The 27897-nt window shown below is 24.3% G+C and overlaps 11 non-coding genes across 11 annotated transcripts; all 11 read right to left on the bottom strand.

Annotated features, from left to right (window-relative positions):
* Positions 1-2214: 2214 nt before the first annotated feature.
* Positions 2215-2285, bottom strand: Trnag-gcc (transfer RNA glycine (anticodon GCC)). The gene has a single exon. It is a non-coding gene; the product is annotated as a tRNA-Gly (tRNA).
* Positions 2286-4619: 2334 nt separating this feature from the next.
* On the bottom strand, positions 4620-4690 carry Trnag-gcc (transfer RNA glycine (anticodon GCC)). Its single transcript has one exon. It is a non-coding gene; the product is annotated as a tRNA-Gly (tRNA).
* A 2334-nt stretch (positions 4691-7024) lies between these two features.
* Trnag-gcc (transfer RNA glycine (anticodon GCC)) lies at positions 7025-7095 on the bottom strand. Its single transcript has one exon. It is a non-coding gene; the product is annotated as a tRNA-Gly (tRNA).
* Positions 7096-9428: 2333 nt separating this feature from the next.
* Positions 9429-9499, bottom strand: Trnag-gcc (transfer RNA glycine (anticodon GCC)). The gene has a single exon. It is a non-coding gene; the product is annotated as a tRNA-Gly (tRNA).
* Positions 9500-11833: 2334 nt separating this feature from the next.
* Trnag-gcc (transfer RNA glycine (anticodon GCC)) lies at positions 11834-11904 on the bottom strand. Its single transcript has one exon. It is a non-coding gene; the product is annotated as a tRNA-Gly (tRNA).
* Positions 11905-14233: 2329 nt separating this feature from the next.
* Positions 14234-14303, bottom strand: Trnas-gcu (transfer RNA serine (anticodon GCU)). Its single transcript has one exon. It is a non-coding gene; the product is annotated as a tRNA-Ser (tRNA).
* A 2336-nt stretch (positions 14304-16639) lies between these two features.
* Trnag-gcc (transfer RNA glycine (anticodon GCC)) lies at positions 16640-16710 on the bottom strand. The gene has a single exon. It is a non-coding gene; the product is annotated as a tRNA-Gly (tRNA).
* Positions 16711-19065: 2355 nt separating this feature from the next.
* Positions 19066-19136, bottom strand: Trnag-gcc (transfer RNA glycine (anticodon GCC)). Its single transcript has one exon. It is a non-coding gene; the product is annotated as a tRNA-Gly (tRNA).
* Positions 19137-21463: 2327 nt separating this feature from the next.
* Trnas-gcu (transfer RNA serine (anticodon GCU)) lies at positions 21464-21533 on the bottom strand. The gene has a single exon. It is a non-coding gene; the product is annotated as a tRNA-Ser (tRNA).
* Positions 21534-23860: 2327 nt separating this feature from the next.
* Trnas-gcu (transfer RNA serine (anticodon GCU)) lies at positions 23861-23930 on the bottom strand. The gene has a single exon. It is a non-coding gene; the product is annotated as a tRNA-Ser (tRNA).
* Positions 23931-26257: 2327 nt separating this feature from the next.
* Trnas-gcu (transfer RNA serine (anticodon GCU)) lies at positions 26258-26327 on the bottom strand. The gene has a single exon. It is a non-coding gene; the product is annotated as a tRNA-Ser (tRNA).
* Between the last annotated feature and the right edge of the window lie 1570 nt (positions 26328-27897).

Here is a 27897-nt window from a genome sequence, read left to right as displayed (position 1 = left end):
TGTATTATCGAAATTAGATAAAAATTTCTACACCGAATATCCAATTTGGCCGCCTGGTTGAAAGCCAGTAAACTCAACTTCTAGACTATGTAAAAGATATATTATTAGGCGGTAAAACGCCATAAAATGGACCAAATTAAGAACTTGATTATTATGTCTGAATTTTTTTTTTAAATTAAGAAGAAATTTAAATATTTTAACTTATAATTTTTCACTAAATATTTTTTTATAAAGAATTATTACAAAAATTACTGCAATAATGTGCTTTACTAAATATTTATTTTGTTTTTTTGTACAATACCTTGCAATTGTTACGTTATGGACATTATGATTATCACGGATATTTGCAAAATTAAAAATAATTTTTCTTCCGTCGGAATATTAATGTTTTATTTTTTTTAATTTATTAACTCCATTCTATTTTAATATATTCAACTATACGTTTTGTTTGTTGTTGTTCCAATTTTTAATAAAAAATTATACGAAAATGACCCATAGTCAACAAAATTAAAAAATCTACAAAAAAAATTAACTAACATTTGTGTTTATTTTTTTTTAATTTGTTAAAATGCAAATAAAATAGAATGTAAATTTATTTTCTATTAGTACCAAAGACTTAAAAAGTAACTACATTTAAAAATCTGAGCACATCACAATAAAAAGCGTTGTTAAGCGACTGTGTCGGCAGAACGTTGGACTTTTAATTTAAACGCCAAGTATTAAATCAATTATCGATTATTGTTGCCTTAATGCACAAATAAGTACTATCTTTCAAACAAGAATTTAAATTTTTAATGCTACTTTTTATCAGTCTATGTCGTCATAGAAATTGTCCGAGTTAGTTTCTTACGTAAAAGTTGCCAATGTTCACGCTACAGACTTAATAATACAAACTAACTGATGCATAGGTATTTAAATTATAGAAATTAAATAAATTAAACAATATTAATTACGTTAAGCAATTTAAAGTTCAAATAAAATTAAAAAAAGGGTGTCTAAAAATATGTTTAAACTCGTTACTCATATAATTTGTAAATCATTAATCAAACACATAACAACCTAATGCAAATTAATTTAAGTATTAAAATTTTAATTATCCAACTTAAATAAATTAAGTAATTTTATTAACATTTTATTTTTTATTATTATTATTAATTGTTTAAACGTAAACTTACGCTTTTTAAATTTATAAATAAAAACAATTTATCAGACATAGTACCATCGTCATTTACTTCAGAAAATATATGACAAATGTATCGTTTAAATATTTTTAAGTGATTTTGAAAAAATTAAAATGTTAAATTAATTTATTTTTATTTGGTGACAAATTTTTTTTACAATCGGTTACTATAATCAAGCTACAAAGCACACAGTAACAGCAAACGTGCCCGGTTAGCTCAGTTGGTAGAGCGTTGAACTTTTAAACCAACAGTCAACGGTTCAAATGCCTTTCTTGACGTTGTTGTTTCTAAACACAGATATGTGTTAATTCTTGATTGTGTTTAAAATTTTTAGACAACGTTGTGTAATTTTATTTATATCGCCATAAAAACCCCTTGCGCTTTTTTTAATTAAATAATTTACCAATATTTACGACAAGACTTAAATATGCAAATTAATTTACATATAAGTGTTTAAATTACCAAAATTAACTAATATTATTTGTAGTAAATATTGTAAAAATAAGTTTAATTCTAATTAAAATTATTTTAAAGTTTATTACAAACTCGTTAATCACTGTAAATATTTTGCTATAACAAAAGACACATAACTTAATGGTATTTAAATTATTTAATTTAAATAAATTAATTAATGATATTTATATTCTTTTTTTATTATTTACATAAATTTTAACATTTACTTCATAAATTTACAAATATAAAATCTTAAAACAATATTGCGGAAAAAACACAATTATATTGTTATTTTTCCTATCGTTTACTTGGTAAATAATAAAGTGTCTTCGTTAATTAATTTCTCTTGCCAAACTGACTATGCCTAATAAAAACGTGATTAATTAAGAATGGAGCAAAAACTAGCAAGGCGCCAGTCTTGTTTTTTAATAAATTATTTTTTAGTTTAGTTTCCTTACGAAATATTATCGTTTCTTTTAATTTGCCAAAATACGTAATGTAAAAAATATTAATAAGGCCAACCATTCAGCGGCCGCATTTAAATAAATTGAAAACTTGATCTCATAAAAGAAAAAAAAGTTGCATTGGCCGGGAATCGAACCCGGGCCCCCCGCGTGGCAGGCGAGGATTCTACCACTGAACCACCAATGCTTGTTGAAAATTAGCGGCGGTTATTATACTGGCCAGATAAAAATAAACGCCGAAAAAATTAATCATAATTAATTTGTACCAACAGATTCATAATTGCTGTGTTACTAACTAAATAATATTTGTATTATCGAAATTAGATAAAAATTTCTACACCGAATATCCAATTTGGCCGCCTGGTTGAAAGCCAGTAAACTCAACTTCTAGACTATGTAAAAGATATATTATTAGGCGGTAAAACGCCATAAAATGGACCAAATTAAGAACTTGATTATTATGTCTGAATTTTTTTTTTAAATTAAGAAGAAATTTAAATATTTTAACTTATAATTTTTCACTAAATATTTTTTTATAAAGAATTATTACAAAAATTACTGCAATAATGTGCTTTACTAAATATTTATTTTGTTTTTTTGTACAATACCTTGCAATTGTTACGTTATGGACATTATGATTATCACGGATATTTGCAAAATTAAAAATAATTTTTCTTCCGTCGGAATATTAATGTTTTATTTTTTTTAATTTATTAACTCCATTCTATTTTAATATATTCAACTATACGTTTTGTTTGTTGTTGTTCCAATTTTTAATAAAAAATTATACGAAAATGACCCATAGTCAACAAAATTAAAAAATCTACAAAAAAAATTAACTAACATTTGTGTTTATTTTTTTTTAATTTGTTAAAATGCAAATAAAATAGAATGTAAATTTATTTTCTATTAGTACCAAAGACTTAAAAAGTAACTACATTTAAAAATCTGAGCACATCACAATAAAAAGCGTTGTTGGGTGACTGTGTCGGCAGAACGTTGGACTTTTAATTTAAACGCCAAGTATTAAATCAATTATCGATTATTGTTGCCTTAATGCACAAATAAGTACTATCTTTCAAACAAGAATTTAAATTTTTAATGCTACTTTTTATCAGTCTATGTCGTCATAGAAATTGTCCGAGTTAGTTTCTTACGTAAAAGTTGCCAATGTTCACGCTACAGACTTAATAATACAAACTAACTGATGCATAGGTATTTAAATTATAGAAATTAAATAAATTAAACAATATTAATTACGTTAAGCAATTTAAAGTTCAAATAAAATTAAAAAAAGGGTGTCTAAAAATATGTTTAAACTCGTTACTCATATAATTTGTAAATCATTAATCAAACACATAACAACCTAATGCAAATTAATTTAAGTATTAAAATTTTAATTATCCAACTTAAATAAATTAAGAAATTTTATTAACATTTTATTTTTTATTATTATTATTAATTGTTTAAACGTAAACTTTCGCTTTTTAAATTTATAAATAAAAACAATTTATCAGACATAGTACCATCGTCATTTACTTCAGAAAATATATGACAAATGTATCGTTTAAATATTTTTAAGTGATTTTGAAAAAATTAAAATGTTAAATTAATTTATTTTTATTTGGTGACAAATTTTTTTTACAATCGGTTACTATAATCAAGCTACAAAGCACACAGTAACAGCAAACGTGCCCGGTTAGCTCAGTTGGTAGAGCTTTGAACTTTTAAACCAACAGTCAACGGTTCAAATGCCTTTTTTGACGTTGTTGTTTCTAAACACAGATATGTGTTAATTCTTGATTGTGTTTAAAATTTTTAGACAACGTTGTGTAATTTTATTTATATCGCCATAAAAACCCCTTGCGCTTTTTTTAATTAAATAATTTACCAATATTTACGACAAGACTTAAATATGCAAATTAATTTACATATAAGTGTTTAAATTACCAAAATTAACTAATATTATTTGTAGTAAATATTGTAAAAATAAGTTTAATTCTAATTAAAATTATTTTAAAGTTTATTACAAACTCGTTAATCACTGTAAATATTTTGCTATAACAAAAGACACATAACTTAATGGTATTTAAATTATTTAATTTAAATAAATTAATTAATGATATTTATATTCTTTTTTTATTATTTACATAAATTTTAACATTTACTTCATAAATTTACAAATATAAAATCTTAAAACAATATTGCGGAAAAAACACAATTATATTGTTATTTTGCCTATCGTTTACTTGGTAAATAATAAAGTGTCTTCGTTAATTAATTTCTCTTGCCAAACTGACTATGCCTAATAAAAACGTGATTAATTAAGAATGGAGCAAAAACTAGCAAGGCGCCAGTCTTGTTTTTTAATAAATTATTTTTTAGTTTAGTTTCCTTACGAAATATTATCGTTTCTTTTAATTTGCCAAAATACGTAATGTAAAAAATATTAATAAGGCCAACCATTCAGCGGCCGCATTTAAATAAATTGAAAACTTGATCTCATAAAAGATAAAAAAGTTGCATTGGCCGGGAATCGAATCCGGGCCCCCCGCGTGGCAGGCGAGGATTCTACCACTGAACCACCAATGCTTGTTGAAAATTAGCGGCGGTTATTATACTGGGCAGATAAAAATAAACGCCGAAAAAATTAATCATAATTAATTTGTACCAACAGATTCATAATTGCTGTGTTACTAACTAAATAATATTTGTATTATCGAAATTAGATAAAAATTTCTACACCGAATATCCAATTTGGCCGCCTGGTTGAAAGCCAGTAAACTCAACTTCTAGACTATGTAAAAGATATATTATTAGGCGGTAAAACGCCATAAAATGGACCAAATTAAGAACTTGATTATTATGTCTGAATTTTTTTTTTAAATTAAGAAGAAATTTAAATATTTTAACTTATAATTTTTCACTAAATATTTTTTTATAAAGAATTATTACAAAAATTACTGCAATAATGTGCTTTACTAAATATTTATTTTGTTTTTTTGTACAATACCTTGCAATTGTTACGTTATGGACATTATGATTATCACGGATATTTGCAAAATTAAAAATAATTTTTCTTCCGTCGGAATATTAATGTTTTATTTTTTTTAATTTATTAACTCCATTCTATTTTAATATATTCAACTATACGTTTTGTTTGTTGTTGTTCCAATTTTTAATAAAAAATTATACGAAAATGACCCATAGTCAACAAAATTAAAAAATCTACAAAAAAAATTAACTAACATTTGTGTTTATTTTTTTTTAATTTGTTAAAATGCAAATAAAATAGAATGTAAATTTATTTTCTATTAGTACCAAAGACTTAAAAAGTAACTACATTTAAAAATCTGAGCACATCACAATAAAAAGCGTTGTTAAGCGACTGTGTCGGCAGAACGTTGGACTTTTAATTTAAACGCCAAGTATTAAATCAATTATCGATTATTGTTGCCTTAATGCACAAATAAGTACTATCTTTCAAACAAGAATTTAAATTTTTAATGCTACTTTTTATCAGTCTATGTCGTCATAGAAATTGTCCGAGTTAGTTTCTTACGTAAAAGTTGCCAATGTTCACGCTACAGACTTAATAATACAAACTAACTGATGCATAGGTATTTAAATTATAGAAATTAAATAAATTAAACAATATTAATTACGTTAAGCAATTTAAAGTTCAAATAAAATTAAAAAAAGGGTGTCTAAAAATATGTTTAAACTCGTTACTCATATAATTTGTAAATCATTAATCAAACACATAACAACCTAATGCAAATTAATTTAAGTATTAAAATTTTAATTATCCAACTTAAATAAATTAAGAAATTTTATTAACATTTTATTTTTTATTATTATTATTAATTGTTTAAACGTAAACTTTCGCTTTTTAAATTTATAAATAAAAACAATTTATCAGACATAGTACCATCGTCATTTACTTCAGAAAATATATGACAAATGTATCGTTTAAATATTTTTAAGTGATTTTGAAAAAATTAAAATGTTAAATTAATTTATTTTTATTTGGTGACAAAATTTTTTTACAATCGGTTACTATAATCAAGCTACAAAGCACACAGTAACAGCAAACGTGCCCGGTTAGCTCAGTTGGTAGAGCTTTGAACTTTTAAACCAACAGTCAACGGTTCAAATGCCTTTCTTGACGTTGTTGTTTCTAAACACAGATATGTGTTAATTCTTGATTGTGTTTAAAATTTTTAGACAACGTTGTGTAATTTTATTTATATCGCCATAAAAACCCCTTGCGCTTTTTTTAATTAAATAATTTACCAATATTTACGACAAGACTTAAATATGCAAATTAATTTACATATAAGTGTTTAAATTACCAAAATTAACTAATATTATTTGTAGTAAATATTGTAAAAATAAGTTTAATTCTAATTAAAATTATTTTAAAGTTTATTACAAACTCGTTAATCACTGTAAATATTTTGCTATAACAAAAGACACATAACTTAATGGTATTTAAATTATTTAATTTAAATAAATTAATTAATGATATTTATATTCTTTTTTTATTATTTACATAAATTTTAACATTTACTTCATAAATTTACAAATATAAAATCTTAAAACAATATTGCGGAAAAAACACAATTATATTGTTATTTTGCCTATCGTTTACTTGGTAAATAATAAAGTGTCTTCGTTAATTAATTTCTCTTGCCAAACTGACTATGCCTAATAAAAACGTGATTAATTAAGAATGGAGCAAAAACTAGCAAGGCGCCAGTCTTGTTTTTTAATAAATTATTTTTTAGTTTAGTTTCCTTACGAAATATTATCGTTTCTTTTAATTTGCCAAAATACGTAATGTAAAAAATATTAATAAGGCCAACCATTCAGCGGCCGCATTTAAATAAATTGAAAACTTGATCTCATAAAAGATAAAAAAGTTGCATTGACCGGGAATCGAATCCGGGCCCCCCGCGTGGCAGGCGAGGATTCTACCACTGAACCACCAATGCTTGTTGAAAATTAGCGGCGGTTATTATACTGGGCAGATAAAAATAAACGCCGAAAAAATTAATCATAATTAATTTGTACCAACAGATTCATAATTGCTGTGTTACTAACTAAATAATATTTGTATTATCGAAATTAGATAAAAATTTCTACACCGAATATCCAATTTGGCCGCCTGGTTGAAAGCCAGTAAACTCAACTTCTAGACTATGTAAAAGATATATTATTAGGCGGTAAAACGCCATAAAATGGACCAAATTAAGAACTTGATTATTATGTCTGAATTTTTTTTTTAAATTAAGAAGAAATTTAAATATTTTAACTTATAATTTTTCACTAAATATTTTTTTATAAAGAATTATTACAAAAATTACTGCAATAATGTGCTTTACTAAATATTTATTTTGTTTTTTTGTACAATACCTTGCAATTGTTACGTTATGGACATTATGATTATCACGGATATTTGCAAAATTAAAAATAATTTTTCTTCCGTCGGAATATTAATGTTTTATTTTTTTTAATTTATTAACTCCATTCTATTTTAATATATTCAACTATACGTTTTGTTTGTTGTTGTTCCAATTTTTAATAAAAAATTATACGAAAATGACCCATAGTCAACAAAATTAAAAAATCTACAAAAAAAATTAACTAACATTTGTGTTTATTTTTTTTTAATTTGTTAAAATGCAAATAAAATAGAATGTAAATTTATTTTCTATTAGTACCAAAGACTTAAAAAGTAACTACATTTAAAAATCTGAGCACATCACAATAAAAAGCGTTGTTAAGCGACTGTGTCGGCAGAACGTTGGACTTTTAATTTAAACGCCAAGTATTAAATCAATTATCGATTATTGTTGCCTTAATGCACAAATAAGTACTATCTTTCAAACAAGAATTTAAATTTTTAATGCTACTTTTTATCAGTCTATGTCGTCATAGAAATTGTCCGAGTTAGTTTCTTACGTAAAAGTTGCCAATGTTCACGCTACAGACTTAATAATACAAACTAACTGATGCATAGGTATTTAAATTATAGAAATTAAATAAATTAAACAATATTAATTACGTTAAGCAATTTAAAGTTCAAATAAAATTAAAAAAAGGGTGTCTAAAAATATGTTTAAACTCGTTACTCATATAATTTGTAAATCATTAATCAAACACATAACAACCTAATGCAAATTAATTTAAGTATTAAAATTTTAATTATCCAACTTAAATAAATTAAGAAATTTTATTAACATTTTATTTTTTATTATTATTATTAATTGTTTAAACGTAAACTTACGCTTTTTAAATTTATAAATAAAAACAATTTATCAGACATAGTACCATCGTCATTTACTTCAGAAAATATATGACAAATGTATCGTTTAAATATTTTTAAGTGATTTTGAAAAAATTAAAATGTTAAATTAATTTATTTTTATTTGGTGACAAAATTTTTTTACAAATGTTTACTATAATCAAGCTACAAAACACACAGTAACAGCAAACGTGCCCGGTTAGCTCAGTTGGTAGAGCTTTGAACTTTTAAACCAACAGTCAACGGTTCAAATGCCTTTTTTGACGTTGTTGTTTCTAAACACAGATATGTGTTAATTCTTGATTGTGTTTAAAATTTTTAGACAACGTTGTGTAATTTTATTTATATCGCCATAAAAACCCCTTGCGCTTTTTTTAATTAAATAAATTACCAATATTTACGACAAGACTTAAATATGCAAATTAATTTACATATAAGTGTTTAAATTACCAAAATTAACTAATATTATTTGTAGTAAATATTGTAAAAATAAGTTTAATTCTAATTAAAATTATTTTAAAGTTTATTACAAACTCGTTAATCACTGTAAATATTTTGCTATAACAAAAGACACATAACTTAATGGTATTTAAATTATTTAATTTAAATAAATTAATTAATGATATTTATATTCTTTTTTTATTATTTACATAAATTTTAACATTTACTTCATAAATTTACAAACATAAAATCTTAAAACAATATTGCGGAAAAAACACAATTATATTGTTATTTTGCCTATCGTTTACTTGGTAAATAATAAAGTGTTTTGTTAATTAATTTCTCTTGCCAAAATGACTATGCCTAATAAAAACGTGATTAATTAAGAATGGAGCAAAAACTAGCAAGGCGCCAGTCTTGTTTTTTAATAAATAATTTTTTAGTTTAGTTTCCTTACGAAATATTATCGTTTCTTTTAATTTGCCAAAATACGTAATGTAAAAAATATTAATAAGGCCAACCATTCAGCGGCCGCATTTAAATAAATTGAAAACTTGATCTCATAAAAGAAAAAAAAGTTGCATTGGCCGGGAATCGAACCCGGGTCCCCCGCGTGGCAGGCGAGGATTCTACCACTGATCCACCAATGCTTGTTGAAAATTAGCGGCGGTTATTATACTGGCCAGATAAAAATAAACGCCGAAAAAATTAATCATAATTAATTTGTACCAACAGAATCATAATTGCTGTGTTACTAACTAAATAATATTTGTATTATCGAAATTAGATAAAAATTTCTACACCGAATATCCAATTTGGCCGCCTGGTTGAAAGCCAGTAAACTCAACTTCTAGACTATGTAAAAGATATATTATTAGGCGGTAAAACGCCATAAAATGGACCAAATTAAGAACTTGATTATTATGTCTGAATTTTTTTTTTAAATTAAGAAGAAATTTAAATATTTTAACTTATAATTTTTCACTAAATATTTTTTTATAAAGAATTATTACAAAAATTACTGCAATAATGTGCTTTACTAAATATTTATTTTGTTTTTTTGTACAATACCTTGCAATTGTTACGTTATGGACATTATGATTATCACGGATATTTGCAAAATTAAAAATAATTTTTCTTCCGTCGGAATATTAATGTTTTATTTTTTTTAATTTATTAACTCCATTCTATTTTAATATATTCAACTATACGTTTTGTTTGTTGTTGTTCCAATTTTTAATAAAAAATTATACGAAAATGACCCATAGTCAACAAAATTAAAAAATCTACAAAAAAAATTAACTAACATTTGTGTTTATTTTTTTTTAATTTGTTAAAATGCAAATAAAATAGAATGTAAATTTATTTTCTATTAGTACCAAAGACTTAAAAAGTAACTACATTTAAAAATCTGAGCACATCACAATAAAAAGCGTTGTTAAGTGACTGTGTCGGCAGAACGTTGGACTTTTAATTTAAACGCCAAGTATTAAATCAATTATCGATTATTGTTGCCTTAATGCACAAATAAGTACTATCTTTCAAACAAGAATTTAAATTTTTAATGCTACTTTTTATCAGTCTATGTCGTCATAGAAATTGTCCGAGTTAGTTTCTTACGTAAAAGTTGCCAATGTTCACGCTACAGACTTAATAATACAAACTAACTGATGCATAGGTATTTAAATTATAGAAATTAAATAAATTAAACAATATTAATTACGTTAAGCAATTTAAAGTTCAAATAAAATTAAAAAAAGGGTGTCTAAAAATATGTTTAAACTCGTTACTCATATAATTTGTAAATCATTAATCAAACACATAACAACCTAATGCAAATTAATTTAAGTATTAAAATTTTAATTATCCAACTTAAATAAATTAAGAAATTTTATTAACATTTTATTTTTTATTATTATTATTAATTGTTTAAACGTAAACTTACGCTTTTTAAATTTATAAATAAAAACAATTTATCAGACATAGTACCATCGTCATTTACTTCAGAAAATATATGACAAATGTATCGTTTAAATATTTTTAAGTGATTTTGAAAAAATTAAAATGTTAAATTAATTTATTTTTATTTGGTGACAAAATTTTTTTACAAATGTTTACTATAATCAAACTACAAAACACACAGTAACAGCAAACGTGCCCGGTTAGCTCAGTTGGTAGAGCGTTGAACTTTTAAACCAACAGTCAACGGTTCAAATGCCTTTTTTGACGTTGTTGTTTCTAAACACAGATATGTGTTAATTCTTGATTGTGTTTAAAATTTTTAGACAACGTTGTGTAATTTTATTTATATCGCCATAAAAACCCCTTGCGCTTTTTTTAATTAAATAAATTACCAATATTTACGACAAGACTTAAATATGCAAATTAATTTACATATAAGTGTTTAAATTACCAAAATTAACTAATATTATTTGTAGTAAATATTGTAAAAATAAGTTTAATTCTAATTAAAATTATTTTAAAGTTTATTACAAACTCGTTAATCACTGTAAATATTTTGCTATAACAAAAGACACATAACTTAATGATATTTAAATTATTTAATTTAAATAAATTAATTAATGATATTTATATTCTTTTTTTATTATTTACATAAATTTTAACATTTACTTCATAAATTTACAAACATAAAATCTTAAAACAATATTGCGGAAAAAACACAATTATATTGTTATTTTTCCTATCGTTTACTTGGTAAATAATAAAGTGTCTTCGTTAATTAATTTCTCTTGCCAAACTGACTATGCCTAATAAAAACGTGATTAATTAAGAATGGAGCAAAAACTAGCAAGGCGCCAGTCTTGTTTTTTAATAAATTATTTTTTAGTTTAGTTTCCTTACGAAATATTATCGTTTCTTTTAATTTGCCAAAATACGTAATGTAAAAAATATTAATAAGGCTAACCATTCAGCGGCCGCAATTAAATAAATTGAAAACTTGATCTCATAAAAGATAAAAAAGTTGCATTGGCCGGGAATCGAACCCGGGCCCCCCGCGTGGCAGGCGAGGATTCTACCACTGAACCACCAATGCTTGTTGAAAATTAGCGGCGGTTATTATACTGGCCAGATAAAAATAAACGCCGAAAAAATTAATCATAATTAATTTGTACCAACAGATTCATAATTGCTGTGTTACTAACTAAATAATATTTGTATTATCGAAATTAGATAAAAATTTCTACACCGAATATCCAATTTGGCCGCCTGGTTGAAAGCCAGTAAACTCAACTTCTAGACTATGTAAAAGATATATTATTAGGCGGTAAAACGCCATAAAATGGACCAAATTAAGAACTTGATTATTATGTCTGAATTTTTTTTTTAAATTAAGAAGAAATTTAAATATTTTAACTTATAATTTTTCACTAAATATTTTTTTATAAAGAATTATTACAAAAATTACTGCAATAATGTGCTTTACTAAATATTTATTTTGTTTTTTTGTACAATACCTTGCAATTGTTACGTTATGGATATTATGATTATCACGGATATTTGCAAAATTAAAAATAATTTTTCTTCCGTCGGAATATTAATGTTTTATTTTTTTTAATTTATTAACTCCATTCTATTTTAATATATTTAACTATACGTTTTGTTTGTTGTTGTTCCAATTTTTAATAAAAAATTATACGAAAATGACCCATAGTCAACAAAATTAAAAAATCTACAAAAAAAATTAACTAACATTTGTGTTTATTTTTTTTTAATTTGTTAAAATGCAAATAAAATAGAATGTAAATTTATTTTCTATTAGTACCAAAGACTTAAAAAGTAACTACATTTAAAAATCTGAGCACATCACAATAAAAAGCGTTGTTGGGTGACTGTGTCGGCAGAACGTTGGACTTTTAATTTAAACGCCAAGTATTAAATCAATTATCGATTATTGTTGCCTTAATGCACAAATAAGTACTATCTTTCAAACAAGAATTTAAATTTTTAATGCTACTTTTTATCAGTCTATGTCGTCATAGAAATTGTCCGAGTTAGTTTCTTACGTAAAAGTTGCCAATGTTCACGCTACAGACTTAATAATACAAACTAACTGATGCATAGGTATTTAAATTATAGAAATTAAATAAATTAAACAATATTAATTACGTTAAGCAATTTAAAGTTCAAATAAAATTAAAAAAAGGGTGTCTAAAAATATGTTTAAACTCGTTACTCATATAATTTGTAAATCATTAATCAAACACATAACAACCTAATGCAAATTAATTTAAGTATTAAAATTTTAATTATCCAACTTAAATAAATTAAGAAATTTTATTAACATTTTATTTTTTATTATTATTATTAATTGTTTAAACGTAAACTTACGCTTTTTAAATTTATAAATAAAAACAATTTATCAGACATAGTACCATCGTCATTTACTTCAGAAAATATATGACAAATGTATCGTTTAAATATTTTTAAGTGATTTTGAAAAAATTAAAATGTTAAATTAATTTATTTTTATTTGGTGACAAATTTTTTTTACAATCGGTTACTATAATCAAGCTACAAAGCACACAGTAACAGCAAACGTGCCCGGTTAGCTCAGTTGGTAGAGCTTTGAACTTTTAAACCAACAGTCAACGGTTCAAATGCCTTTTTTGACGTTGTTGTTTCTAAACACAGATATGTGTTAATTCTTGATTGTGTTTAAAATTTTTAGACAACGTTGTGTAATTTTATTTATATCGCCATAAAAACCCCTTGCGCTTTTTTTAATTAAATAATTTACCAATATTTACGACAAGACTTAAATATGCAAATTAATTTACATATAAGTGTTTAAATTACCAAAATTAACTAATATTATTTGTAGTAAATATTGTAAAAATAAGTTTAATTCTAATTAAAATTATTTTAAAGTTTATTACAAACTCGTTAATCACTGTAAATATTTTGCTATAACAAAAGACACATAACTTAATGGTATTTAAATTATTTAATTTAAATAGATTAATTAATGATATTTATATTTTTTTTTTATTATTTACATAAATTTTAACATTTACTTCATAAATTTACAAATATAAAATCTTAAAACAATATTGCGGAAAAAACACAATTATATTGTTATTTTTCCTATCGTTTACTTGGTAAATAATAAAGTGTCTTCGTTAATTAATTTCTCTTGCCAAACTGACTATGCCTAATAAAAACGTGATTAATTAAGAATGGAGCAAAAACTAGCAAGGCGCCAGTCTTGTTTTTTAATAAATTATTTTTTAGTTTAGTTTCCTTACGAAATATTATCGTTTCTTTTATGTGGCCAAAATACGTAATGTAAAAAATATTAATAAGGCCAACCATTCAGCGGCCGCATTTAAATAAATTGAAAACTTGATCTCATAAAAGAAAGTTGCATTGGCCGGGAATCGAACCCGGGCCCCCGCGTAGCAGGCGAGGATTCTACCACTGAACCACCAATGCTTGTTGAAAATTAGCGGCGGTTATTATACTGGGCAGATAAAAATAAACGCCGAAAAAATTAATCATAATTAATTTGTACCAACAGATTCATAATTGCTGTGTTACTAACTAAATAATATTTGTATTATCGAATTAGATAAAAATTTCTACACCGAATATCCAATTTGGCCGCCTGGTTGAAAGCCAGTAAACTCAACTTCTAGACTATGTAAAAGATATATTATTAGGCGGTAAAACGCCATAAAATGGACCAAATTAAGAACTTGATTATTATGTCTGAATTTTTTTTTTAAATTAAGAAGAAATTTAAATATTTTAACTTATAATTTTTCACTAAATAATTTTCTATAATGAGTTATTACAAAAATTACTGCAATAATGTGCTTTACTAAATATTTATTTTGTTTTTTTGTACAACACCTTGCAATTGTTACGTTATGGACATTATGATTATCACGGATATTTGCAAAATTAAAAATAATTTTTCTTCCGTCGGAATATTAATGTTTTATTTTTTTTAATTTATTAACTCCATTCTATTTTAATATATTCAACTATACGTTTTGTTTGTTGTTGTTCCAATTTTTAATAAAAAATTATACGAAAATGACCCATAGTCAACAAAATTAAAAAATCTACAAAAAAAATTAACTAACATTTGTGTTTATTTTTTTTTAATTTGTTAAAATGCAAATAAAGTAGAATGTAAATTTATTTTCTATTAGTACCAAAGACTTAAAAAGTAACTACATTTAAAAATCTGAGCACATCACAATAAAAAGCGTTGTTGGGTGACTGTGTCGGCAGAACGTTGGACTTTTAATTTAAACGCCAAGTATTAAATCAATTATCGATTATTGTTGCCTTAATGCACAAATAAGTACTATCTTTCAAACAAGAATTTAAATTTTTAATGCTACTTTTTATCAGTCTATGACGTCATAGAAATTGTCCGAGTTAGTTTCTTACGTAAAAGTTGCCAATGTTCACGCTACAGACTTAATAATACAAACTAACTGATGCATAGGTATTTAAATTATAGAAATTAAATAAATTAAACAATATTAATTACGTTAAGCAATTTAAAGTTCAAATAAAATTAAAAAAAGGGTGTCTAAAAATATGTTTAAACTCGTTACTCATATAATTTGTAAATCATTAATCAAACACATAACAACCTAATGCAAATTAATTTAAGTATTAAAATTTTAATTATCCAACTTAAATAAATTAAGTAATTTTATTAACATTTTGTTTTTTATTATTATTATTAATTGTTTAAACGTAAACTTACGCTTTTTAAATTTATAAATAAAAACAATTTATCAGACATAGTACCATCGTCATTTACTTCAGAAAATATATGACAAATGTATCGTTTAAATATTTTTAAGTGATTTTGAAAAAATTAAAATGTTAAATTAATTTATTTTTATTTGGTGACAATTTTTTTTTACAAATGGTTACTATAATCAAGCTACAAAGCACACAGTAACAGCAAACGTGCCCGGTTAGCTCAGTTGGTAGAGCGTTGAACTTTTAAACCAACAGTCAACGGTTCAAATGCCTTTTTTGACGTTGTTGTTTCTAAACACAGATATGTGTTAATTCTTGATTGTGTTTAAAATTTTTAGACAACGTTGTGTAATTTTATGTATATAGCCATAAAAACCCCTTGCGCTTTTTTTAATTAAATAAATTACCAATATTTACGACAAGACTTAAATATGCAAATTAATTTACATATAAGTGTTTAAATTACCAAAATTAACTAATATTATTTGTAGTAAATATTGTAAAAATAAGTTTAATTCTAATTAAAATTATTTTAAAGTTTATTACAAACTCGTTAATCACTGTAAATATTTTGCTATAACAAAAGACACATAACTTAATGGTATTTAAATTATTTAATTTAAATAAATTAATTAATGATATTTATATTCTTTTTTTATTATTTACATAAATTTTAACATTTACTTCATAAATTTACAAACATAAAATCTTAAAAGAATATTGCGGAAAAAGCACAATTGTATTGTTATTTTGCCTATCGTTTACTTGGTAAATAATAAAATGTTTTCGTTAATTAATTTTTCTTTCCAAACTGACTATGCCTAATCAAAACGTAATTAATTAATAATGGAGCAAAAACTAGCAAGGCGCCAGTCTTGTTTTTTAATAAATTATTTTTTAGTTTAGTTTTCTTACGATATATTATCGTTTCTTTTAATTTGCCAAAATACGTAATAAAAAAAATAATAATAAGGCCAACCATTCAGCGGCCGCATTTAATTAAATAAATTGAAAACTTGATCTCATAAAAGAAAAAAATTTGCATTTGCCGGGAATCGAACCCGGGCCCCCCGCGTGGCAGGCGAGGATTCTACCACTGAACCACCAATGCTTGTTTAAAATTAGCGGCGGTTATTATATTGGGCAGATAAAAATAAACGCCGAAAAATTTAATCATAATTAATTTGTACCAACAGATTCATAATTGCTGTGTTACTAATGAAATAATATTTGTATTATCAAAATTAGATAAAAACTTCTACACCGAATATCTAATTTGGGCGCCTGGTTAAAAGCCAGTAAACTTAACTTCTAGACTATGTAAAAGATATTTATATTATTAGGCGGTAAAAACGCCATAAAATGGACCAAATTAAGAACTTGATATGATTATGTCTGAATTTTTTTTTTAAATCAAGAAGAAATTTAAATATTTTAACTTATAAATTTTCCTTAAATAGTTTTTTATAAAGAGTTATTACAAAAGTTACTGCAATAATGTGCTTTACTAAATATTTATTTAATTTTTCGTACAATACCTTGCAATTGTTACGTTATGGACATTGTGATTATCACGGATATTTGTAAAATTAAAAATAATTTTTCTTCCGTCGGAATATTAATGTTTTATTTTTTTTAATTTATTAACTCCATTCTATTTTAATATATTCAACTATACGTTTTGTTAGTTGTTGTTCCAATTTTTAATATAAAATTATATGAAAATGACCCATATAGTCAACAAAATTAAAAAATACTAAAAAATCTACAAAATAAATTTACTAACATTTGTGTTTATTTTTTTTTAATTTGTCAAAATGCAAATAAAATAGAATGTAAATTTATTTTCTATTAGTACCAAAGACTTAAAAAGTAACTACATTTAAAAATCCGAGCACATCACAATAAAAAGCGTTGTTTGGTGACTGTGTCGGCAGAACGTTAGACTTTTAATTTAAACGCCAAGTATTAAATCAATTATCGATTATTGTTGCTTCAATGCACAAATAAGTGTTATCTTTTAAACAAGAATTTAAATTTTTAATGCTACTTTTTATCAGTCTATGTCGTCATAAAAATTGTCCGAGTTAGTTTCTTACGTAAAAGTTGCCAATGTTCACGCTACAGACTTAATAATACAAACTAACTGATGCATAGGTATTTAAATTATAGAAATTAAATAAATTAAACAATATTAATTACGTTAAGCAATTTAAAGTTCAAATAAAATTAAAAAAAGGGTGTCTAAAAATATGTTTAAACTCGTTACTCATATAATTTCTAAATCATTAATCAAACACATAACAACCTAATGCAAATTAATTTAAGTATTAAAATTTTAATTATCCAACTTAAATAAATTAAGTAATTTTATTAACATTTTGTTTTTTATTATTATTATTAATTGTTTAAACGTAAACTTACGCTTTTTAAATTTATAAATAAAAACAATTTATCAGACATAGTACCATCGTCATTTACTTCAGAAAATATATGACAAATGTATCGTTTAAATATTTTTAAGTGATTTTGAAAAAATTAAAATGTTAAATTAATTTATTTTTATTTGGTGACAAATTTTTTTTACAAATGGTTACTATAATCAAGCTACAAAGCACACAGTAACAGCAAACGTGCCCGGTTAGCTCAGTTGGTAGAGCGTTAAACTTTTAAACCAACAGTCAACGGTTCGAATGCCTTTTTTGACGTTGTTGTTTCTAAACACAGATATGTGTTAATTCTTGATTGTGTTTAAAATTTTTAGACAACGTTGTGTAATTTTATTTATATCGCCATAAAAACCCCTTGCGATTTTTTTAATTAAATAAATTACCAATATTTACGACAAGACTTAAATATGCAAATTTATTTACATATAAGTGTTTAAATTACCAAAATTAACTAATATTATTTGTAGTAAATATTGTAAAAATAAGTTTAATTCTAATTAAAATTATTTTAAAGTTCGTTACAAACTCGTTAATCACTGTAAATATTTTGCTATAACAAAAGACACATAACTTAATGGTATTTAAAGTATTTAATTTAAATAAATTAATTAATGATATTTATATTCTTTTTTTATTATTTACATAAATTTTAACATTTACTTCATAAATTTTCAAATATAAAATCTTAAAACAATATTGCGGAAAAAACACAATTATATTGTTATTTTGCCTATCGTTTACTTGGTAAATAATAAAGTGTTTTTTTTGTTAATTACTTTCTCTTGCCAAACTGACTATGCCTAATAAACACGTGATTAATTAAGAATGGAGCAAAAACTAGCAAGGCGCCAGTCTTGTTTTTTAATAAATTATTTTTTAGTTTAGTTTCCTTACGAAATATTATCGTTTCTTTTAATTTGCCAAAATACGTAATGTAAAAAATATTAACAAGGCCAACCATTCAGCGGCCGCATTTAAATAAATTGAAAACTTGATCTCATAAAAGAAAAAAAAGTTGCATTGGCCAGGAATCGAACCCGGGCCGCCCGTGTGGCAGGCGAGGATTCTACCACTGAACCACCAATGCTTGTTGAAAATTAGCGGCGGTTATTATACTGGGCAGATAAAAATAAACGCCGAAAAAATTAATCATAATTAATTTGTACCAACAGATTCATAATTGCTGTGTTACTAACTAAATGATATTTGTATTATCGAAATTAGATAAAAATTTCTACACCGAATATCCAATTTGGCCGCCTGGTTGAAAGCCAGTAAACTCAACTTCTAGACTATGTAAAAAATATATTATTAGGCGGTAAAACGCCATAAGATGGACCAAATTAAGAACTTGATTATTATGTCTGAATTTTGTTTTAAATTAAGAAGAAATTTAAATATTTTAACTTATAATTTTTCACTAAATATTTTTTTATAAAGAATTATTACAAAAATTACTGCAATAATGTGCTTTACTAAATATTTATTTTGTTTTTTTGTACAATACTTTGCAATTGTTACGTTATGGACATTATGATTATTACGGATATTTGCAAAATTAAAAATAATTTTTCTTCCGTCGGAATATTAATGTTTTATTTTTTTTAATTTATTAACTCCATTCTATTTTAATATATTCAACTATACGTTTTGTTTGTTGTTGTTCCAATTTTTAATAAAAAATTATACGAAAATGACCCATAGTCAACAAAATTAAAAAATCTACAAAAAAAATTAACTAACATTTGTGTTTATTTTTTTTTAATTTGTTAAAATGCAAATAAAATAGAATGTAAATTTATTTTCTATTAGTACCAAAGACTTAAAAAGTAACTACATTTAAAAATCTGAGCACATCACAATAAAAAGCGTTGTTGGGTGACTGTGTCGGCAGAACGTTGGACTTTTAATTTAAACGCCAAGTATTAAATCAATTATCGATTATTGTTGCCTTAATGCACAAATAATTACTATTTTTTAAACAAGAATTTAAATTTTTAATGCTACTTTTTATCAGTCTATGTCGTCATAAAAATTGTCCGAGTTAGTTTCTTACGTAAAAGTTGCCAATGTTCACGCTACAATCTTAATAATACAAACTAACTGATGCATAGGTATTTAAATTATAGAAATTAAATAAATTAAACAATATTAATTACGTTAAGCAATTTAAAGTTCAAATAAAATTAAAAAAGGGTGTCTAAAAAATATGTTTAAACTCGTTACTCATATAATTTGTAAATCATTAATCAAACACATAACAACCTAATGCAAATTAATTTAAGTATTAAAATTTTAATTATCCAACTTAAATAAATTAAGTAATTTTATTAACATTTTGTTTTTTATTATTATTATTAATTGTTTAAACGTAAACTTACGCTTTTTAAATTTATAAATAAAAACAATTTATCAGACATAGTACCATCGTCATTTACTTCAGAAAATATATGACAAATGTATCGTTTAAATATTTTTAAGTGATTTTGAAAAAATTAAAATGTTAAATTAATTTATTTTTATTTGGTGACAAATTTTTTTTACAAATGGTTACTATAATCAAGCTACAAAGCACACAGTAACAGCAAACGTGCCCGGTTAGCTCAGTTGGTAGAGCGTTGAACTTTTAAACCAACAGTCAACGGTTCAAATGCCATTTTTGACGTTGTTGTTTCTAAACACAGATATGTGTTAATTCTTGATTGTGTTTAAAATTTTTAGACAACGTTGTGTAATTTTATTTATATCGCCATAAAAACCCCTTGCGCTTTTTTTAATTAAATAAATTACCAATATTTACGACAAGACTTAAATATGCAAATTAATTTACATATAAGTGTTTAAATTACCAAAATTAACTAATATTATTTGTAGTAAATATTGTAAAAATAAGTTTAATTCTAATTAAAATTATTTTAAAGTTTATTACAAACTCGTTAATCACTGTAAATATTTTGCTATAACAAAAGACACATAACTTAATGGTATTTAAATTATTTAATTTAAATAAATTAATTAATGATATTTATATTCTTTTTTTATTATTTACATAAATTTTAACATTTACTTCATAAATTTACAAACATAAAATCTTAAAACAATATTGCGGAAAAAACACAATTATATTGTTATTTTGCCTATCGTTTACTTGGTAAATAATAAAGTGTTTTGTTAATTAATTTCTCTTGCCAAACTGACTATGCCTAATAAAAACGTGATTAATTAAGAATGGAGCAAACACTAGCAAGGCGCCAGTCTTGTTTTTTAATAAATTATTTTTTAGTTTAGTTTCCTTACGAAATATTATCGTTTCTTTTAATTTGCCAAAATACGTAATGTAAAAAATATTAATAAGGCCAACCATTCAGCGGCCGCATTTAAATAAATTGAAAACTTGAACTCATAAAAGAAAGTTGCAATGGCCGGGAATCGAACCCGGGCCCCCGCGTAGCAGGCGAGGATTCTACCACTGAACCACCAATGCTTGTTCAAAATTAGCGGCGGTTATTATACTGGGCAGATAAAAATAAACGCCGAAAAAATTAATCATAATTAATTTGTACCAACAGATTCATAATTGCTGTGTTACTAACTAAATAATATTTGTATTATCGAATTAGATAAAAATTTCTACACCGAATATCCAATTTGGCCGCCTGGTTGAAAGCCAGTAAACTCAACTTCTAGACTATGTAAAAGATATATTATTAGGCGGTAAAACGCCATAAAATGGACCAAATTAAGAACTTGATTATTATGTCTGAATTTTTTTTTTAAATTAAGAAGAAATTTAAATATTTTAACTTATAATCTTTCACTAAATATTTTTTTATAATGAGTTATTACAAAAATTACTGCAATAATGTGCTTTACTAAATATTTATTTTGTTTTTTTGTACAATACCTTGCAATTGTTACGTTATGGACATTATGATTATCACGGATATTTGCAAAATTAAAAATAATTTTTCTTCCGTCGGAATATTAATGTTTTATTTTTTTTAATTTATTAACTCCATTCTATTTTAATATATTCAACTATACGTTTTGTTTGTTGTTGTTCCAATTTTTAATAAAAAATTATACGAAAATGACCCATAGTCAACAAAATTAAAAAATCTCCAAAAAAAATTAACTAACATTTGTGTTTATTTTTTTTTAATTTGTTAAAATGCAAATAAAATAGAATGTAAATTTATTTTCTATTAGTACCAAAGACTTAAAAAGTAACTACATTTAAAAATCTGAGCACATCACAATAAAAAGCGTTGTTTGGTGACTGTGTCGGCAGAACGTTGGACTTTTAATTTAAACGCCAAGTATTAAATCAATTATCGATTATTGTTGCCTTAATGCACAAATAAGTACTATCTTTTAAACAAGAATTTAAATTTTTAATGCTACTTTTTATCAGTCTATGTCGTCATAAAAATTGTCCGAGTTAGTTTCTTACGTAAAAATTGCCAATGTTCACGCTACAGACTTAATAATACAAACTAACTGATGCATAGGTATTTAAATTATAGAAATTAAATAAATTAAACAATATTAATTACGTTAAGCAATTTAAAGTTCAAATAAAATTAAAAAAAGGGTGTCTAAAAATATGTTTAAACTCGTTACTCATATAATTTGTAAATCATTAATCAAACACATAACAACCTAATGCAAATTAATTTAAGTATTAAAATTTTAATTATCCAACTTAAATAAATTAAGTAATTTTATTAACATTTTGTTTTTTATTATTATTATTAATTGTTTAAACGTAAACTTACGCTTTTTAAATTTATAAATAAAAACAATTTATCAGACATAGTACCATCGTCATTTACTTCAGAAAATATATGACAAATGTATCGTTTAAATATTTTTAAGTGATTTTGAAAAAATTAAAATGTTAAATTAATTTATTTTTATTTGGTGACAATTTTTTTTTACAAATGGTTACTATAATCAAGCTACAAAGCACACAGTAACAGCAAACGTGCCCGGTTAGCTCAGTTGGTAGAGCGTTGAACTTTTAAACCAACAGTCAACGGTTCAAATGCCATTTTTGACGTTGTTGTTTCTAAACACAGATATGTGTTAATTCTTGATTGTGTTTAAAATTTTTAGACAACGTTGTGTAATTTTATTTATATCGCCATAAAAACCCCTTGCGCTTTTTTTAATTAAATAAATTACCAATATTTACGACAAGACTTAAATATGCAAATTAATTTACATATAAGTGTTTAAATTACCAAAATTAACTAATATTATTTGTAGTAAATATTGTAAAAATAAGTTTAATTCTAATTAAAATTATTTTAAAGTTTTTTACAAACTCGTTAATCACTGTAAATATTTTGCTATAACAAAAGACACATAACTTAATGGTATTTAAATTATTTAATTTAAATAAATTAATTAATGATATTTATATTCTTTTTTTATTATTTACATAAATTTTAACATTTACTTCATAAATTTACAAACATAAAATCTTAAAACAATATTGCGGAAAAAACACAATTATATTGTTATTTTGCCTATCGTTTACTTGGTAAATAATAAAGTGTTTTGTTAATTAATTTCTCTTGCCAAACTGACTATGCCTAATAATAACGTGATTAATTAAGAATGGAGCAAACACTAGCAAGGCGCCAGTCTTGTTTTTTAATAAATTATTTTTTAGTTTAGTTTCCTTACGAAATATTATCGTTTCTTTTAATTTGCCAAAATACGTAATGTAAAAAATATTAATAAGGCCAACCATTCAGCGGCCGCATTTAAATAAATTGAAAACTTGATCTCATAAAAGAAAGTTGCATTGGCCGGGAATCGAACCCGGGCCCCCGCGTAGCAGGCGAGGATTCTACCACTGAACCACCAATGCTTGTTGAAAATTAGCGGCGGTTATTATACTGGGCAGATAAAAATAAACGCCGAAAAAATTAATCATAATTAATTTGTACCAACAGATTCATAATTGCTGTGTTACTAACTAAATAATATTTGTATTATCGAATTAGATAAAAATTTCTACACCGAATATCCAATTTGGCCGCCTGGTTGAAAGCCAGTAAACTCAACTTCTAGACTATGTAAAAGATATATTATTAGGCGGTAAAACGCCATAAAATGGACCAAATTAAGAACTTGATTATTATGTCTAAATTTTTTTTTTAAATTAAGAAGAAATTTAAATATTTTAACTTATAATTTTTCACTAAATATTTTTTTATAATGAGTTATTACAAAAATTACTGCAATAATGTGCTTTACTAAATATTTATTTTGTTTTTTTGTACAATACCTTGCAATTGTTACGTTATGGACATTATGATTATCACGGATATTTGCAAAATTAAAAATAATTTTTCTTCCGTCGGAATATTAATGTTTTATTTTTTTTAATTTATTAACTCCATTCTATTTTAATATATTCAACTATACGTTTTGTTTGTTGTTGTTCCAATTTTTAATAAAAAATTATACGAAAATGACCCATAGTCAACAAAATTAAAAAATCTCCAAAAAAAATTAACTAACATTTGTGTTTATTTTTTTTTAATTTGTTAAAATGCAAATAAAATAGAATGTAAATTTATTTTCTATTAGTACCAAAGACTTAAAAAGTAACTACATTTAAAAATCTGAGCACATCACAATAAAAAGCGTTGTTTGGTGACTGTGTCGGCAGAACGTTGGACTTTTAATTTAAACGCCAAGTATTAAATCAATTATCGATTATTGTTGCCTTAATGCACAAATAAGTACTATCTTTCAAACAAGAATTTAAATTTTTAATGCTACTTTTTATCAGTCTATGTCGTCATAAAAATTGTCCGAGTTAGTTTCTTACGTAAAAGTTGCCAATGTTCACGCTACAGACTTAATAATACAAACTAACTGATGCATAGGTATTTAAATTATAGAAATTAAATAAATTAAACAATATTAATTACGTTAAGCAATTTAAAGTTCAAATAAAATTAAAAAAAGGGTGTCTAAAAATATGTTTAAACTCGTTACTCATATAATTTGTAAATCATTAATCAAACACATAACAACCTAATGCAAATTAATTTAAGTATTAAAATTTTAATTATCCAACTTAAATAAATTAAGTAATTTTATTAACATTTTGTTTTTTATTATTATTATTAATTGTTTAAACGTAAACTTACGCTTTTTAAATTTATAAATAAAAACAATTTATCAGACATAGTACCATCGTCATTTACTTCAGAAAATATATGACAAATGTATCGTTTAAATATTTTTAAGTGATTTTGAAAAAATTAAAATGTTAAATTAATTTATTTTTATTTGGTGACAATTTTTTTTTACAAATGGTTACTATAATCAAGCTACAAAGCACACAGTAACAGCAAACGTGCCCGGTTAGCTCAGTTGGTAGAGCTTTGAACTTTTAAACCAACAGTCAACGGTTCAAATGCCTTTTTTGACGTTGTTGTTTCTAAACACAGATATGTGTTAATTCTTGATTGTGTTTAAAATTTTTAGACAACGTTGTGTAATTTTATTTATATCGCCATAAAAACCCCTTGCGCTTTTTTTAATTAAATAAATTACCAATATTTACGACAAGACTTAAATATGCAAATTAATTTACATATAAGTGTTTAAATTACCAAAATTAACTAATATTATTTGTAGTAAATATTGTAAAAATAAGTTTAATTCTAATTAAAATTATTTTAAAGTTTATTACAAACTCGTTAATCACTGTAAATATTTTGCTATAACAAAAGACACATAACTTAATGGTATTTAAATTATTTAATTTAAATAAATTAATTAATGATATTTATATTCTTTTTTTATTATTTACATAAATTTTAACATTTACTTCATAAATTTACAAACATAAAATCTTAAAACAATATTGCGGAAAAAACACAATTATATTGTTATTTTGCCTATCGTTTACTTGGTAAATAATAAAGTGTTTTGTTAATTAATTTCTCTTGCCAAACTGACTATGCCTAATAATAACGTGATTAATTAAGAATGGAGCAAACACTAGCAAGGCGCCAGTCTTGTTTTTTAATAAATTATTTTTTAGTTTAGTTTCCTTACGAAATATTATCGTTTCTTTTAATTTGCCAAAATACGTAATGTAAAAAATATTAATAAGGCCAACCATTCAGCGGCCGCATTTAAATAAATTGAAAACTTGATCTCATAAAAGAAAGTTGCATTGGCCGGGAATCGAACCCGGGCCCCCGCGTAGCAGGCGAGGATTCTACCACTGAACCACCAATGCTTGTTGAAAATTAGCGGCGGTTATTATACTGGGCAGATAAAAATAAACGCCGAAAAAATTAATCATAATTAATTTGTACCAACAGATTCATAATTGCTGTGTTACTAACTAAATAATATTTGTATTATCGAATTAGATAAAAATTTCTACACCGAATATCCAATTTGGCCGCCTGGTTGAAAGCCAGTAAACTCAACTTCTAGACTATGTAAAAGATATATTATTAGGCGGTAAAACGCCATAAAATGGACCAAATTAAGAACTTGATTATTATGTCTGAATTTTTTTTTTAAATTAAGAAGAAATTTAAATATTTTAACTTATAATTTTTCACTAAATATTTTTTTATAATGAGTTATTACAAAAATTACTGCAATAATGTGCTTTACTAAATATTTATTTTGTTTTTTTGTACAATACCTTGCAATTGTTACGTTATGGACATTATGATTATCACGGATATTTGCAAAATTAAAAATAATTTTTCTTCCGTCGGAATATTAATGTTTTATTTTTTTTAATTTATTAACTCCATTCTATTTTAATATATTCAACTATACGTTTTGTTTGTTGTTGTTCCAATTTTTAATAAAAAATTATACGAAAATGACCCATAGTCAACAAAATTAAAAAATCTCCAAAAAAAATTAACTAACATTTGTGTTTATTTTTTTTTAATTTGTTAAAATGCAAATAAAATAGAATGTAAATTTATTTTCTATTAGTACCAAAGACTTAAAAAGTAACTACATTTAAAAATCTGAGCACATCACAATAAAAAGCGTTGTTTGGTGACTGTGTCGGCAGAACGTTGGACTTTTAATTTAAACGCCAAGTATTAAATCAATTATCGATTATTGTTGCCTTAATGCACAAATAAGTACTATCTTTTAAACAAGAATTTAAATTTTTAATGCTACTTTTTATCAGTCTATGTCGTCATAAAAATTGTCCGAGTTAGTTTCTTACGTAAAAGTTGCCAATGTTCACGCTACAGACTTAATAATACAAACTAACTGATGCATAGGTATTTAAATTATAGAAATTAAATAAATTAAACAATATTAATTACGTTAAGCAATTTAAAGTTCAAATAAAATTAAAAAAAGGGTGTCTAAAAATATGTTTAAACTCGTTACTCATATAATTTGTAAATCATTAATCAAACACATAACAACCTAATGCAAATTAATTTAAGTATTAAAATTTTAATTATCCAACTTAAATAAATTAAGTAATTTTATTAACATTTTGTTTTTTATTATTATTATTAATTGTTTAAACGTAAACTTACGCTTTTTAAATTTATAAATAAAAACAATTTATCAGACATAGTACCATCGTCATTTACTTCAGAAAATATATGAAAAATGTATCGTTTAAATATTTTTAAGTGATTTTGAAAAAATTAAAATGTTAAATTAATTTATTTTTATTTGGTGACAATTTTTTTTTACAAATGGTTACTATAATCAAGCTACAAAGCACACAGTAACAGCAAACGTGCCCGGTTAGCTCAGTTGGTAGAGCGTTGAACTTTTAAACCAACAGTCAACGGTTCAAATGCCAT

Source organism: Corella eumyota, chromosome 7 (genome assembly GCF_963082875.1).
Source record: "Corella eumyota chromosome 7, kaCorEumy4.1, whole genome shotgun sequence".
In the NCBI taxonomy this organism is placed as follows: Eukaryota; Metazoa; Chordata; class Ascidiacea; order Phlebobranchia; family Corellidae; genus Corella; species Corella eumyota.
The sequence above is the reverse complement of the archived record's forward strand: the minus strand, read 5'-3'. Positions and strand labels throughout refer to the sequence as shown.